Raw genomic sequence first — 16,269 nt, 5'->3', positions numbered from 1 at the left:
TGTAGACATCATGCCTCCCCCTGATGTCAATATCTCCCCCTGATTGCTACAATCATGGGAGTTCGGATAACTTTCTCAATCCGATGCTCTTCACACGTTTCTCGAAGGTGGATTTTTAACGACTTAGTAAATAAGTCCGCTACATTATCCTCTTATCGGATTTGGTTCACTTCAGTATTTAGAAGTGTTTGTTGTCATTTTGATAGAGAGGAGGAGGAGCACGGAAGGTGGCATTTTGCCTTGTGGAGTCCGATCCTACATTTCCGTTGTCTCTTTTCTCTGTAGGGATAGAACAAGCCCATATCAATCGTACCTCTCAAATATCAAAAGATTGTCTTTATACCAATCTAATGGCGTTGCGTTGGCGCGGGGCTATGTCTAGCCAACAAGTTCATAATAATTGAGGTGTCCGGTCTTGTATTGTGCTAAGTACAATAATGCGCCTATTGTACATAAGTAAGCACTTTCGCTATTAACACGTCTTCGTCATCATCCCTGGGACGAAACGGATCCCTTTTAGGGCCAAGACTACGGACGACCATGGTGCATCTTTGACTTTATCAAAAATGTCTATTGACACGGTATACAAGTTCTGAATCTAGACAAAACCGTGTTCTCCCAAGGTCCTTCCTCTCAAACTCGGATTTCAGGTGTTCAGCGGTTTCCCTTAACTCTCAAGGGTTCCAATTATGTTTATCAACATAAACCGCGACAATTGCAAATCCAGAACTTGTCATGGAAACGCGTGGGCATAGTTCATCATATCCCTTCCCAATCAAGTAGTCATTTTAGTGAGCATTTCAACCTCGTTGCAAATGCGCTCCGTGGTCTAGAGCCACTTGACTTGGGTAAATAAAGTCCACAAGAACCTTCATTATATTCCGTATCTAGATCCCCATAGAGATACGTAGTGACCACATTCGTAAGTTGCATGTTCAGTTATTTGGAAACTACCAAACTGACAAGGTAGTGGAGTGCAATGACATCCATTACGAGAGAATATGTCTTCTCGTAGTCGATTCCAGGGCGTTGTGAGAAACCTTGCGCCATAAGGTGAGATTGCCATCTCTTTTTCTCATCACGCTATCTAACGAAGACCTATTAATGTCAATAGGTTTTATGTTTAGGAGGTGTTGACATCTCAGGCACGAAATCCTTCCTCTTCGTTAGTGAATCCAATTCAACCTGGATCGCATCTTTCCATTTAGGCCAATTTTCTCTACGTTGGCTTTCTTCAACGGAGTAAGGTTCGATGTCATTGGTCTCAATAATTCCACGTCCTCATGTACACTAGTGTAGTTCGTAGAGATCTCTATATTTTCAGGAATTGGTTCTAACATTGAGGCGTCCCCCAACGATGTCTCTTGGACATAACCACAATCCAAAATATTCTCATGAGACGGATTATGAGTATCAATGATCAATGGATCAAGTTGTGCCAAACTCGCTCTCTTCTTAGGGCGAGAATCCATCGAACCTATGGGTCTCCTACTCTCTCTAGCGGAACCCATGGCCTATGACGCCATTATGCCACCTTTGTGGCGTCACCATACTACCATCCATGGTAGTGGTGCAGTACCCATCTTCTCTGGGTGGCACCATGTCCTCTTGTGGGCACATCAATCCTTGCAGGCATGTTTGCAGCAGGTATATGTGATCTCGTCACTTTTAGGGGATCAAGATGAGACATAGTGGGGACAGACCACGACAATTCCTGTCGTTCCTGTTGAACATTGACGTTCTAATCTCCCCCTAACGACGAGAAGACTGTCTCATCAAAGTGACAATTCGCAAATCCAGCGAAATAGAGATCGCCTGTCAAGGGTTCTACATAGCGGACTTATAGTTGGAGACTCATGTCCAACAAATATATATATGCATTCATTGTAATGACTCATGTTGATGCGCTGTGGTGACGCAATTGGCACATGAACCGCACACTCAAATATGCATAAATACGAGATATTAAACTCGAACCCAGTCACTAGCTATAACGCAAATAAAAATTGAGTGGCTGCTATGAGTCGTAGACGAATTAGCATAGCTGCATGCGTTATTGCATAACCCAAGCGGAAATATTGGTGCGCATTACCAATGTCCGGGCTACCATTGTAGTCATTTAATGGTGGCTTTTCCGCGAGACCAATTGGGTGTGTACATGGGAATATGATACTTGATATCAATACCCAATGATATGCAATAGTCATCGAAAACTGTCGATGTAAACTCTCTAGCATTATCAAGTCAAATTGACTGAATGGGATGATCTGGGTAGTGAGCCCGTAGCCATATGTTATGTGCTAGGAGTGTAGTATAAGCAGCATTACGAGTGGATAATGGCACAACACGTGACCAGCGTGTTTGCGTATCAACCAACACCATAAAACATCTATATGGTCCGCAAGTTGGTTGATCAAATCCATAGAATTCCCTTAGAGGCTTTGTGAGAATGGAATTATTTCCTCAATCTCCTTTGCATAGGATGGTCTCAATCCTAAATAACAGGCTTTACAGAACGAAACATGGGCTTTATAATCAACCAATAAAGGTTTTGGTGAAGCCATAGTGTCACAATAGACTTGAGGAGTAGAGAGGAGTTTATGGCGTCAATGCCATGTATTTGCCGCAGGGGGTAGGCGGCACTGGCCATGTATGGCCTGTCTTTGCACAATCATGGCGCTATGAGGCACATGTGCAGCTCCTCGAACCAATTCTTGGTTCTTACTTTTCTTCGTTCTGAAAATGGATGTTCATGTAAGTCTTTAATACACGGATCATCATGTCAAAGCCTATATGTGCCAAAATCCCATAAGTCGTCTCTCATGACATAGTTGGATTCAATAACTCAAATAGTGGTTGCATACAACCCACTAGAGCGACACATAAGTTTCTCTAATACTCGTTTATGTCCGTAGTCATTAGAGGTGATGCAAAGGAACTCTGTCCATTCTCATAATGTGTTTCCACATGAAAACCATTGGCTCTATAAAGTTCGAATTAAGGTATGTCCAAGACATTAAGTAAAAGAATTGACACTTTATTAATAGCCAATGATTACATCAAAGTTTCCAAAGTCTAATCCAAAATAAAATCAACTAAGACACATTGTAGTACTCTATCTGTTTGGTAACTCCAATCAAATATGACTAGGAAAGTAGAGAGAGATGTTGGTGGAGCGAGGCTCTCTTAAGTACCAAGAATCTCAATGACTTTCCTAGACATCACATTTTATTGGGTTTGCCACAGAAAGAGTTAATACAATTGTCATTTATTGACTAAGGCAAATTGCCATTACAAAAGTTCTTGGAAAAATAAAAAGGACTAATCTAATCAAAGTCTGTTGCATCCATGTGCACTTCATCTTCAGCTTTGAAGTCCTCTATGGTGAGATTGACATCTCCACCATCTTCTTCTTCTTCTGCAAGGAACACTTCTTGCTCTCTCAGGTCCCTATATGCCCTGTAGCTTGCAGCTAGTTCCTCGCTTGCCTTGCATTGCTTGAACCAATGCTCAATTGATCCACATCGATGACACTCATCATTGCGGTTGCCTCCCTTTAATTGAGGTGCATGTTGTGCACGTTGCGGGCGTTCCCTAGGAGGGTTGGTGCCACCACCACGACCCATTGAGCGACCATTACAGCTAGGGATACCACGACCCCCTCTCCCACGTGTGGCATTACCACCACGTGTATCCACACCAAACTTGCGGTTTCCTTCCTGATTAGGGCGGTTATATGGGCCCATACGTCCCTCATGGCCCCCATTCTTAGGGTACCGCTCCTTGCGCCCTCTTTTGGGTGCATTATAATTCGCCTCATGAACGCTCTTAGTTCCAATGGGTCTTGAATTATAATTCCTCATGAGTATGTTATCATGTTTCTCAGCTACAGATATAATATTAATAAGCTGATGGAACCTCGTGATTCGTCCAGCATTGACTTCAGTACGGTATTGCTTTGATACCAAAATGGCTGAAACATGGAAGGTGGAGAGAGTTTTCTCAATTAGCTCTTGCTCTGTGACAGGTTGTCCACAAAACCTCAACATGGACTGTATGCGAAGAGCTTCTGAATTATATTCAGCAACAGACTTGAAGTCAGCAAAGCGCAGATTGTTTCATTGAACCTTCAAGTCAGGGAGGAGGGAATCTTGGACATTGCCAAAGCGCTCTTCTAGCGCTACCCATAGCTCTCTTGCATTCTTGATCGACATATACTCCAATCTGAGTGCCTTATCCATATGGCGTCGCATCAAGATAACTGCTTGAGCATGCTTTGTAGATGTTCGGTTGAACTCAATATCCGGGTTAGGTGCCTGGATTATAGGTAATATTCCCTTTGAAGTGAGATGGTTCTCAACATCGGTTACCCAACTGTGGTAATCCGAGCCTGTTGAGTCAAGCATGGGAAAGTCGAGTCTAGGTTCATTCGACATCCTGAAAATAAGAAGAGAAGATATATTAGTTTCGGAGCTAAACTTCCACGAAAACTAAAATAATAAGATTTCCGAGCTATGCTACCAAGAAATCAATTTCCAAGAATCTCTTTTGGATTAGACCAACAATGATGTTTTAATATGGTCACAATTTGATGCTTACGGACGCTCTTAGTCCAAGCATTGTGAACGCTCTTAGTTCACACGAACACTCTTAGTTCGTTTAATTATGAACACTCTTAGTTCATACGAACACTCTTAGTTCGTTAAGCGTAAATCCCCACAATTCCGCTTTGTTAAGTACTCAAAATCATTTGGCAACATATATTCCAATATTATGCAGAAAATAAAATGAATTTAAATACAAGAAAGCAGGAACTTTAATCGTAAAAACTTACTTGATAATTTGAAGTTTTGCTTCACAATTCTTTATACACGCGCGTGTTGATGCAGGCGTGTAGCTAAATTAGAATTGCTGTAATTTGGTTGGAAATTGGCAGTTGGTGGGCTGCCCTTCTCCCTTCCTCCTTTTTTCTTTTTCTTCCTCCTTTTTTTTTATTTTTTTTTTAGTGTGCGAGGCAGCTGGACTGCTCGGCAGGAAAGCTGAAAAGCTGAGGCAGGGAGGCTTGGGCTGCTGCAGATCGGAGGCCGGGGCTGCTGGGCAGGGCGGAGGGCTGTTGGGCTATGCGGAGGAGGGCTGCTGCAGTGAGCTTGCTGTTGCAGTTTCGCCGGTGGTATGGGTGCAGGGAAGCAGGCGATGTGCTGATCGGAGGAGGGCTGGGGCAGCAGTGGTGCGCGGGTTGCAGGATGTAGGGAGGCTGCGCAGGAGGCTGGGCTGCTGGTGCAGTTCGACGTGGGCACGGGAGCGCTGCTGTTAGTCGACCTCTCCTCTTTTTTTTTTTTTTTGTTTTGGGTTGGCGGCAGTGAAGAAGTTCTAGGGTTTTATCTTCTGAAGCTAGGGTTAGAATTCGTGCTGATAACGTGTTGTAGGAAAATAGAATTGTGTGTTATCATTGATAATAGGAACCCTTTAAATAGGGAGTTACAAGGTACCCAAAAGGTAATAGAATCCGATTACAATTGAATACCTAAAACACATTCCTATTACAACTCTAAACCCTAGTTTGTAGAGGCACACATTATGTCGATATCCTTCAACAAAAACCACGATTAGTTAACTATGTTAGGCAGGTCATAGCTAGGGTCACTTTTCTTCAATTATTAATCGCTTTAGGACAATAGTTCTTGTTATATATTGGCAAAAGACAATCCTTTGATGGGTGCCAATAAGGAAAAAATCACACTTACTAAAACTAGTTTGAAAAGTTCAGTGGGAGATTTTGACGCCTCACTGACTTGTCCAGAATGACTACCCTATCATGAGCTAGGTACGTTGTATACATGCATCGGATTAGGGTTGAGTATATCTCTCGTGCTACTATTGTTTTATAGATGTGACCACTGCCATCCAAGAAGAGATTTCTAGAAATGGGTATCAGTAAGTTCGTTATATAGGTATTTTAGCTTGTGTAAGGATGCACAAGGCTAGTAAGTCCTGGCTCCGGTTCTGAGGGTGGGAGGGATGCATTAGGCCTAAAATAGCATATTATGTTTTGAACATTTGAAGGTATAAAATCTTACCTTAGAAGGAAGAATATAAAATAGCAGTTATCATCATGAATTCTTTCTATCTTTTGTGCTCAAGCTGGTGCAAAACGTGTAAGCTCTTTACTTGATCACACTACTATAGTCCGGTTTGTTGTTTCCTTTCCTAAATGATCAGAACATGTATAAATTCAGTATTTCATTAACCTATGTGAATAAGTATGTTGTTTCCTTTTTTCTAATCTCAGGTACATGATCCTAGCATTGACTGGTGAGAAAGGGTATAATTGAATTGCAGTGTTTCTGTTTTGGCATGTGTACCCCTCAGTGAACTATTGATCCATATGCAGTTGGAACTTGGAACTACTGTAAGAGAGCAAAAAGCTCCCACAGAAACTTCTAAAGCTAGACTCCAATGAGGCCATGAGAGCAGCAAAGTTTGCAAAGCTAGACTTCTTAAGTAAATTTCTGGATGTATATTGCTAGGAGAGTAGTGTTAGATGTACTCTTTTTGTAGATGAAAGATTACCTTTGCACAATTTATTTTGGTGCATGATGTGGATTATAACAATTTCTTCTATATATTGATCAACTACTATTAATTTGATCATTTTTTATTTCAGTTTCAGTATATACAATGCATTGAATCATTCTATTAGGACAACAATAATCACAAAAACTGTCGTATGTGCACAATAATCACAATGACCCAAAAATAAAAACTGTCGTCTGAATGTAAAATAGATAATGAATACTTTGAAAAACTGTCGTTTGAATGAAAGTCACACAACGGACATAAAATAAAGCGACCTCTGAATTGTAATCACACAACAGTTTCTAAAGTAGCCCGTCGTCTGAAGAATAGTCACGCAACAGCTAATGCTGTCGACAGGCTGCCGAGCTCTTCACACGACGGTTCCCTACAATCGACCTTCATCAGACGGCGCCTCGATATACGACGGTTTGCCTTCATATCAGACGACGGTTTTTAGCCGTCGTCTGATTCAATTTTTGTAGTAGTGGCTTGATGCTATTTTGTTTGGTATTTCATTTTGGTGTTTTATGTGTGTTATGAACTGCTTTTGGAACTAACACAAAATATCATTGTATTGAGACTTTATGCTTTTGAGGTTTTGAAACTAAAACTTACAGAATTTTTCTTTTTATTTTGCTCATTAGGTCATGAAACATCATATGCTCATTCAATAAGACAACGTCTGTCCCTATATGCAGAAACAATAAAATGTGATAGCTGAAGCAAATCATCATGTCATATATGATCTAAACAATAACACCAGGTCAAGTATGAGGTTTATTAGGCTACCGTGCTCTACATAGCCATTATAAAATGATGAAGTTTACATTGGACGAAAGCATAAGCCGGACATATAAAATGATGTCTCTGAATGTAACATCTGAGATGAAGAAGTATATGCTGAAAATGAAAAATAACAAAAATTGGTGCAGTAGTCTAATTTGGAAGCACAAAGCTATATCTCATGACATAGCTTTCACTATGGTACTCACATTTAATTTATTATATACACGTCTTCAAAAGGAAAGCTGGGCTTCGATATCAGAGTACCATAGTCCCCAACCAAAATAAGAAAAACATGTAAAGGAAGCCAAAGTCAGTTCAACACTACTAAAGACAAAACAGCGATATAATTAAGTTCCGTAGAGTGAAATCAGTAAATAGGTAAACTCACCTTGCTGCCGTGTCATCATAGCTCCTATTGGGTATCCTGAAGCATTGCTGGTAAGAACCACATATTTGACACTTCATAAAGATAATTTGACACGCACAAATATGAAGTAGACGATAGTGACGACAATTCCAAGCAAGAAATGAAATTTAAATCAAATTTCTATCTGCACATAACGTAAAGCTTCTCTAAGATTGGAGTGCATATATTAAAAAATTGATAACAGTAACCTATAGAAATAACCTACCAGATGTAAAATGGAAGGGATCATTCACAATACACAAACAGAACATAAGCCCCAAAACATTGGTTCTTACCAATTATAAAAGCACAATGCATATCTATATAGGGTTCATCGCCAGTAAGCAGTTCCCACATAACAATCCTAAATGAGTAAACATCAATCTACAAGATCAAAATAACAACACATGACAACTCGGAAGCTAGTCACCAATTTGAAGAGTCAATAATCATAAGAGCCTGAAACTTCAACATATGTAAAAAGCTGGCATCAGTATTACCTTTTCTGTCACCATATGACTTTTCCCACTAAAAGGTCAGGTGCCATCCAAGGCAGAGTTCCATGAACAGATCCAGACACTAATGTCTGTTGTTTGACTTTTATTTACAATCCCAAATCACCAATCTGAAGAATGCACATATGATGCGAGTCCCAACACATGCATGGTTAGAAAAACTATGGGTGAAAAGACACTACAACTGAAAAGAAGGTAATTAAACCAGCCAACCTTTCATACAGGCACTGTGGATCTCTCATATTTACCAACAGATTTTCACACTTCATATCAAGATGTACTATATTTTTTCCTTGCAGATACTCCATCCCAAATGCAACATCCATAGCTATAATCATAAGTTTATGACGATCAATTGTTCTAATAAAAGAAAGAAGAATAGATTCATCACACACCTGAGCAAACAGAACCTTGAAAAATCAACATTGCATCAAAACCCTATCCTTATCATGATTCATAACCATGGAGAAAACATAATGAAATGAGAAAGAAAAACTAAAAAGAGAAAAAGGTCTTGAGTATTTTCGGAACTCTGGCGCCCTTATAACTCTGATGACCACCACCCAATTTACAGAAATTTGTCTACAACAATTCATAGAATCAAACCCAATATACTTCAAGCGCACCAATATAGTGCTCGAAAAACACACCAAGTCGATAACTCCAAATGTTTCATCGAAGATTAGCCACAGAGCAAACAGCCATTAACTAAACTATATATATGATAAACCCTGCAGACTAAAACTTAAGTGCTTCCGTCTATAATCAAACTAGCTAAACCCCACTTTAATTCATCTTAATTTCATGGGAATATGAAAATTCTGATTCAAGACATGAATATCTCACCTAATATCAGTTTAAAGCTAATCATCCAACAAGTGAAAATCGGAACGAGTATTAATGAGAATGAGAATGACAAGCAACAGTAAAATCCCTAATTCAACCGAAAACGAAAGGAAAGAATCGAGAGGAGTACCTTCCTGAACTTCCTCGCCGGCGGTCTGTTCTCCAGAAACTTGAGAAAACATCCAGTCTCCAGACGTCGCCGAAGCCGCGAGCCACTCTCCACCGCCGTTCATTTCTCTCACCACTACTTATAATCGCGAAAAAGTTTACCGAATTTTGAAAAGCATGAATCAGAAATCTATCATGCGTCAATCTGAAAACCAAAGCGTGAATCTCACGGCGAGAATAGGGAACAAGTGGACAAGCACGGCGATGAGGTCGTAAATCATGACCAGAAAGATAAGGAACTTGAAGCCGGATGCGTCGCCGGAGCCGAGCCTCGGCGCCATTGTCACCGATTTCGAGCAGATAGCTCCCGAAAACTCAAACCTTAACCAAGCCTCCTACTCCGTCGCCACCACGATGTCATAAACTCCTAGTCCGATCAAACCCCGACGAATTCAGAAACAGTGATTTTATGATTCTTCCTTCGTGTTGGTATCCTATTGGTGCTAGGGATAGTGCTGCTGACTTTAAAGAGTTTGATTGTCAATTCGCACCGTTTTTAATTTAGCAGATAGGCTTATATTTTGATCGTGCACATACCTTGCACGTGGCCAGTCCAGATAGAGTTGTGTTGTCTAGGGTTTACTTATGTCTAGATCTTTGACAAGTGTCAAGATCTGCTAGCTTTCAGCTTAGTATAAATTATGTTAATGTTGTGGAGCAGCCATGAATGAATATCATCTTTCCTTCTTTTTAGCTTTGTTTTCTGTTTTCTTACATAATTAAGTTAGGAGCTAGTCTTCTATCAACTGGTATCAGAGCCCTCGATCTGAAGGCCATGGTGAAGCTGAAGGGAAGTGGAGCTCATCCTCCGGGTGGAGGTGTTGCTGAACTCTCCAATGTTGAGTTTGATCTACAGGTTCATAGGGATGAAACCACAGCTAGGCTTAATGCTCTCCAAGAGACTATGAGTGCTTATCAAGAGTCTCTAACATCATTTCGTACCGAGATGTTGGAAGAACTGAGGTCTATATAGGATAGATCTGACCACCCCATCCTAGATCCAAAATCCCAAGCATTGCAGTTTGGTTCCCTACCACCAACTTCGGGGTCACCAGCTCAAGCAGGTAGGCTAGAGTATGCTTCATCTACTTAAGGAGTTTTGTCGGCTACAAACACCGTGGCCACCAGTGGTAGTGTGTCGAGATCTCTTCGTAGCCACCCACTAAATCTGGGGGATAAAGATGCGCTACTAGGGTTTGCTAGCGAGTTTAACACTGAGACTGTGCCAATTACCTCTCATACTAGTACCACTGGTCCCCTATTACCGAGTCATGGTGAAGCTTTGATAAACAACGCTTCTGGGGTTGTTGTATCAAGTATCCACAGTGTTAATGCTGATGGGGGTGAATCTAGTTTGAATAGATCTCAGAATCATGAACAAATAACCCAAACTCACTATTACCAACATACGGGTTTTGGGACACAACCGTTCAACCTTTTTGGAGGGTCTTATCCCATAACCTTCCCACACCAAAGTACCCACAGTGGACCAGATCCCTTCACCTTGAGTTATTCAAGACCACATTCCCACTCCGCCGTTCACTTTGCTAGCTTACCTCCCCAACTTACCTTGCCTTACGCTAATCCTCATTACCAAAGTACCCGGTTACCATCACAAAATAGTTCACATACTCACCCTTTCACTACTCAGGTTCAACCTATATTTGCCACCACTACCACATCGTTACCATTGTTCAGCCAAACCCCAATACAACATCAGAGTTTTATTCCTATACAACAACATCAGTTGTACCCCCAATATCAACAAATTCAGCAGCAAACCCACCAGGCCTCTGACCCCAATTTGCCAACCATGAGACAAATGAAGCTGGAATTTAGTGTCTTCAGTGGGGGAGACCCTGTTGAGTGGCTAAACAAGGTGGAACAATACTTTGACTTTTATCAAGTGCCTGAAGAAAGGAAGGTGGCTCTAGCAACTATGGATCTCTCTAATAGAGCTGCTGACAGGTGGTACATGTTCAAAACTGAATTCCAAAAACACTTGGATGGGATTGTCTGACCTCCTGATGAGGGAGTTCAGTGGACATAATGTGGTGGACTACTAGGCAGCTTTGGCCAGGATGACTCAAGTGGGGAGTGTGGAAAACTACATGGACCAATTCACAAAACTTTCTAGAAGAGCCTCGGGATTCTCTCAACAGGTACTACTTTCATGTTTTATTGGGGGACTAAAGGACTCTATTAGAGCAGATGTTAAAGCTAAAAATCCAAGAACACTCTATGAAGCATGTGAATTAGCCAAAGTTTATGAAGAAAGAGAGTTGAACTTGAGGAATCAATCTAGGGGATCGTTCGAGAACCGGAACTATCAGGCAACTCCCCATAGACCAGGCAGCACACAGGTAGGAGCAACTGCTCAAATCCGACAGCCAACTACCCCAAATAGACAACCACCAGTGGCAGCTAATCCAGCTGGAGGAAATAGGAGGTTGACTCAGGCAGAATATCAAGAAAGAAGGGCTAGAAATCAATGTTTCTTCTGTGATGAAATCTTCAGACCTGGGCATAATTGTAGGAGGGGTCAAGCTATGATGGTCATAGAGGTGATACAGGAGGAAAGGGCGGAGAAGGAACACAACAACCCTGAGGGTGATGAGGGGGTCCAACCTCCAATGGTGGAAAAAAATGAAAATCCTGATCAGGACTTGCAATTACAGATGTTGGGGGACCTTAACCCCAGTACTATGCAGTTAAAGGGGTTATGCAATAAAAAGAGGGTGCATGTGTTAGTGGACTCTGGTGCTTCACATAACTTCATACATCCCAGCTTATTAAAAAATATCCCTGCCGAAGTCAAGCATATCAAACCACTCAGAGTTAGATTAGCAAGTGGAGACATCCTGCAAACTAAGAGACAGGTCATTGTGCAAATGCAGTTGCAAGATTATAATTTCAAAGCCAATTACTATGTGCTCCCTGTGTCAGGATGTGAGGTGATATTGGGGGCCACTTGGCTTAAAACTCTAGGAGACATAGTTTGGAACTTTGAACTTATGAGAATGAAGTTTGAGAGTTCAGGGAAACACCATATCTTGCAAGGTAAAATGGATACCCATGCAGCAGTTGTGAACTGCAAATCCATGGCTAGGTTCTGAGGAAGGAGAGAGAGGCAGTCATGGTCCAACTTAATGCAGTTTACCACTGGGATACCAAACCGAATGTACAACCGGAAATTCAGAACCTTATTTGCAAGTACTCTAGGGTGTTTGAGACACTTACTCAACTCCCTCCTGCAAGATGGAAGGACCACAAAATTGAGTCACTCCCTAATACAGCAGCCATTACTGTAAGGCCTTACAGATACCCTCATTTACAGAAAGAGGAGATTGAGAAAATTATCAGTGAGCTGCTACAAAATGGGATTATAAGGCCCAGTGTTAGTCCTTTCTCTTCACCTGTGTTATTGGTAAAAAAAAAAGACGGCACATGGAGGTTATGTGTTGATTATAGAGCTTTAAATGCTGCAACTGTGAAGGACAAATATCCCATTCCTGTAGTGGATGAGTTGTTGGACGAAATTCATGGGGCAAGTATATTCACCAAGCTGGATTTAAGGTAAGGATATCACCAAATAAGGATGGATGAGAGAGATATTAGCAAAACAGCTTTTAGGACTCATTCTGGACATCATGAATTTTTGGTGATGCCATTTGGCCTGACCAATGCCCCCTCCACTTTCCAGTCCATCATGAATGAGGTACTCAGGGACTACCTTAGAAAATTTATCTTAGTCTTCTTTGATGATATTTTAGTTTACAGCTCTTCATTAAATGAACATTTGAAGCACTTGGAGATGGTCTTTGAAAGGTTACAGCAACATTCTTTGCAGGTCAAGGAAAGTAAGTGTAGTTTTGGGGTCAAAGGTCGAATATCTAGGACATGTGATCAGTGCAAAGGGAGTTGCAGTAGACCCTGCAAAGGTTGAGTGTATAAAGCAGTGGCCACAACCAAAAACTCTTAAGGCACTCAGGGGGTTCCTTGGTTTAGCTGGTTATTACAGGAAGTATGTGAAGAGATTTGGAATGATTGCCAAACCTCTTACTGACATGCTAAAAAAAGATGGCTTTCATTGGAGTGAAAAAGCTATAGTTGCCTTTGAAGAGTTGAAGCAAGCCCTCATTACTACACCAGTCTTAGCCATTCCTGATTTCTCCAAAAAGTTTGTCATAGAGTGTGATGCTTCTGATCTTGGAATTGGAGCTGTGTTGTCATAGGAGGGCCATCCTATTGCATTCATGAGCAAGGCTCTAGCTCAGAGACACTTGCCATTATCTGTATATGATAAGGAAATCCTAGCTGTGGTGGCTGCAGTCCAACACTGGCGACCCTACATCCTTGGCCACCATTTCAAAATCTTCACTGATCACAAGACCATTGAGCATTTTCTGAACCAGAAAATCACCACACCAGCACAACAAAAGTGGCTCCTAAAACTGCTAGGCTATGATTACACTATACAATACAAGGCTGGGAAGAATAATGCTGCCCCTGACGCACTTTCTAGAGAGGCATGCTTAGCTTCACTATTGGGGACTTCTAGACCCGTACATGATTTTGTGGCTGAGATACAAAAAACCTGTGACTCAGACCCTGATACCCAAAACATTAGACTTTCACTCCAACAAGACCCTACCAGCAAGAAAATTTTCAGTTTGTACAATTCACGGTTATTCTACAAAAATAGGTTGTTTGTGCCTCAAGCTGATGGATGGAGGCATAAAATAATAGCTGAATTTCATGAGGGAGTAATAGGGGGCCATGCAAGGAGGTCCAGAACACATAAAAGAATAGTTCGGAGTTTTGCTTGGCCTGGTATCTACCATGATATTAAAGAGTTTGTATCTACCTGTGAAATATGCCAAAAGAATCACTATGAGTCCATCAAACCACCCGGCTTGCTACAACCCCTTGCCATACCGGAGAAAGGTTGGAGCCACATATCAATGGATTTCATTGATGCTTTGCCAAGATCTGAAGGTAAAACTACTATTTGGGTAATTGTACGTGGATAAACTGACCAAATATGCTCATTTTATTCCCTTGGCTCACCTCTATACTGCAGCTTCCCTAGCCCAAATTTTTGTGCAGGAAATATCTAAGTTACATGGCATGCCAGAGAACATCATATCTGACAGAGATCCTGTGTTCTTAAGCCTATTTTGGGAATCATTTTTCAAGTTGCAGGGTACAAAGTTAAGTAAATCCTCAACTTATCATCCACAGTCAGATGGCCAGACAGAGAATCTGAATAGAACACTTGAGCAGTACTTGAGATGTGTGGTTGGAGAGAAACCACACCAATGGGTTCAAGCTCTTCCCTGGGCAGAATGGTGGTATAATACTGCCTACCACTCTGCCATAGAAATGACACCTTTGAGGCACTTTATGGCTACCCTCCTCCTGCCATCAATCCATATTTACCAGGTTCTACAGCTGTGGCGCAAGTGGATCAGCAGTTAAGGGACATGGATGAACTGATGAGTACACTAAAGAGAAATTTTGCATCGGAAGAGATTGTCAAGTTACAGAAGTCAACCTGAACATGTGCTTTTCAAGTTACAGAAGTCAACCTGAACATGTGCTATATAATTTGATATTTTGCATCGGAAGAGATTCTGAAACCTGTTAGATTGTCTGTAGCCCAAAGATGATAAAAACATTTTGCTAGGCTTGCTTGATTGTCAAGAATTCAAGACATTTGCTCTCTCTATAGTTCACACAACTATAAACCATTTGTTTCCAGATTGCCCTTAAACAAAGCGTGGAATAGTTTGCAAGATTTTATACCACCTAATAATATATAGTAGCAACTCAAGCGGCATACAAATCATCTTGATTTTCATTATTAAACAAAAATGATTGTCTGTCAAAAAAATTGGGATCAAAGCAATGAGTTGATTTTCAAAACAAAATCCTACTGTGATTGAAGTTATCATTTTTCAACTTCTCATAGATTTTGGAAAACTGAAAAGATATCGGTTGCAAAGATTAGGAAGAAATCTGTACATTTGATGTGGACAATCATTTACTTTTCTAAGGTGTTACCTTATTTTGAAATGACATTATAATGCATATACACTTATTATATGTCTGAAAGTGTTCTTTATCAATTTATTACTATTAGATGCCAAATGAGTTCATTGCTGTTTTCTTTTTTATATTTAGTATATACTTAACTAACTGATAAATTTACTGTTTGCATTATCAGCTATACTTGAACCATTGAATCAACTTTTGTCATCAGAGGTGACCAACTTGGTAATTCTCTTGCTTTTTCAGCGAAAGTTTAACTCAGTACATCCATGTGAATATGGCAGAAGCTCCTCTACTTCAATCATACTTGTGCTTCGGTGCTTCCATTTTCCGTCTAATCGTTTGAATCGGATGGTTGGTTTTTGTGGTATTGTGGTTTTTGGACACACCACTTGAAAATCCCGTGCTTCTTCTGTGAATAGACAAAAAGATACACACAATTATCAACCAATCAATTAAAGAAACATGAACACAATCAATTGCCACACCTGTTCTACTTGTTCTCAACCCAATCGTCTCGTCACAAACTGGTTCCAATCAAAACGCAAAACACTGAATACAAAACAAAAAGAAACGAACGCCGATTATAACAACCACAAACTGAAAAAACCAGATAAAAACAACTACTAAATTGATATTGATTCCATCAAATCGAAATTTCACCAAGCTTAGATGAGGTTCCAATAACATGCATGAGAGCCTTTAGGGTTCAGTAAGATTCTGTTCATCAAAATTCAAACTCAGTGAGAAGTACTCCAGCCGAGCCGATGATGGAAAGACGATTTTGTCCTCCTTTTCCTTTTAATTACAAACGGCCATTCACCCTAGCCCGATCTTTTTCCACGCTTCTGTCTCCCAATACCCTAGATCTGCAGATAGAGAAGAACGATCCAGAGAGACAGAGAGATCTCGGGTGTG

General features: G+C 40.8%; 1 long non-coding RNA gene across 3 annotated transcripts; it reads right to left on the bottom strand.

Annotated features, from left to right (window-relative positions):
• Nucleotides 1-7,345: 7,345 nt before the first annotated feature.
• Nucleotides 7,346-9,739, bottom strand: LOC121051099. Of its 3 annotated transcripts, none has more exons than XR_005805106.1 (5): nt 9,260-9,739; nt 8,497-8,643; nt 8,065-8,393; nt 7,751-7,797; nt 7,346-7,604 (listed from the first exon to the last, which is right to left on the bottom strand). It is a non-coding gene; the product is annotated as an uncharacterized LOC121051099 (long non-coding RNA). The 3 variants fall into 3 exon arrangements; XR_005805105.1 differs by having other exon boundaries at nt 7,751-8,152; nt 8,269-8,393; XR_005805104.1 differs by having other exon boundaries at nt 7,751-8,393.
• Nucleotides 9,740-16,269: the final 6,530 nt, after the last annotated feature.

The sequence above is a fragment of the Rosa chinensis genome, chromosome 1 (genome assembly GCF_002994745.2).
Source record: "Rosa chinensis cultivar Old Blush chromosome 1, RchiOBHm-V2, whole genome shotgun sequence".
In the NCBI taxonomy this organism is placed as follows: Eukaryota; Viridiplantae; Streptophyta; class Magnoliopsida; order Rosales; family Rosaceae; genus Rosa; species Rosa chinensis.
Note: the sequence above shows the minus strand (reverse complement) of the source record. Positions and strands in the feature narration are given on the sequence as shown.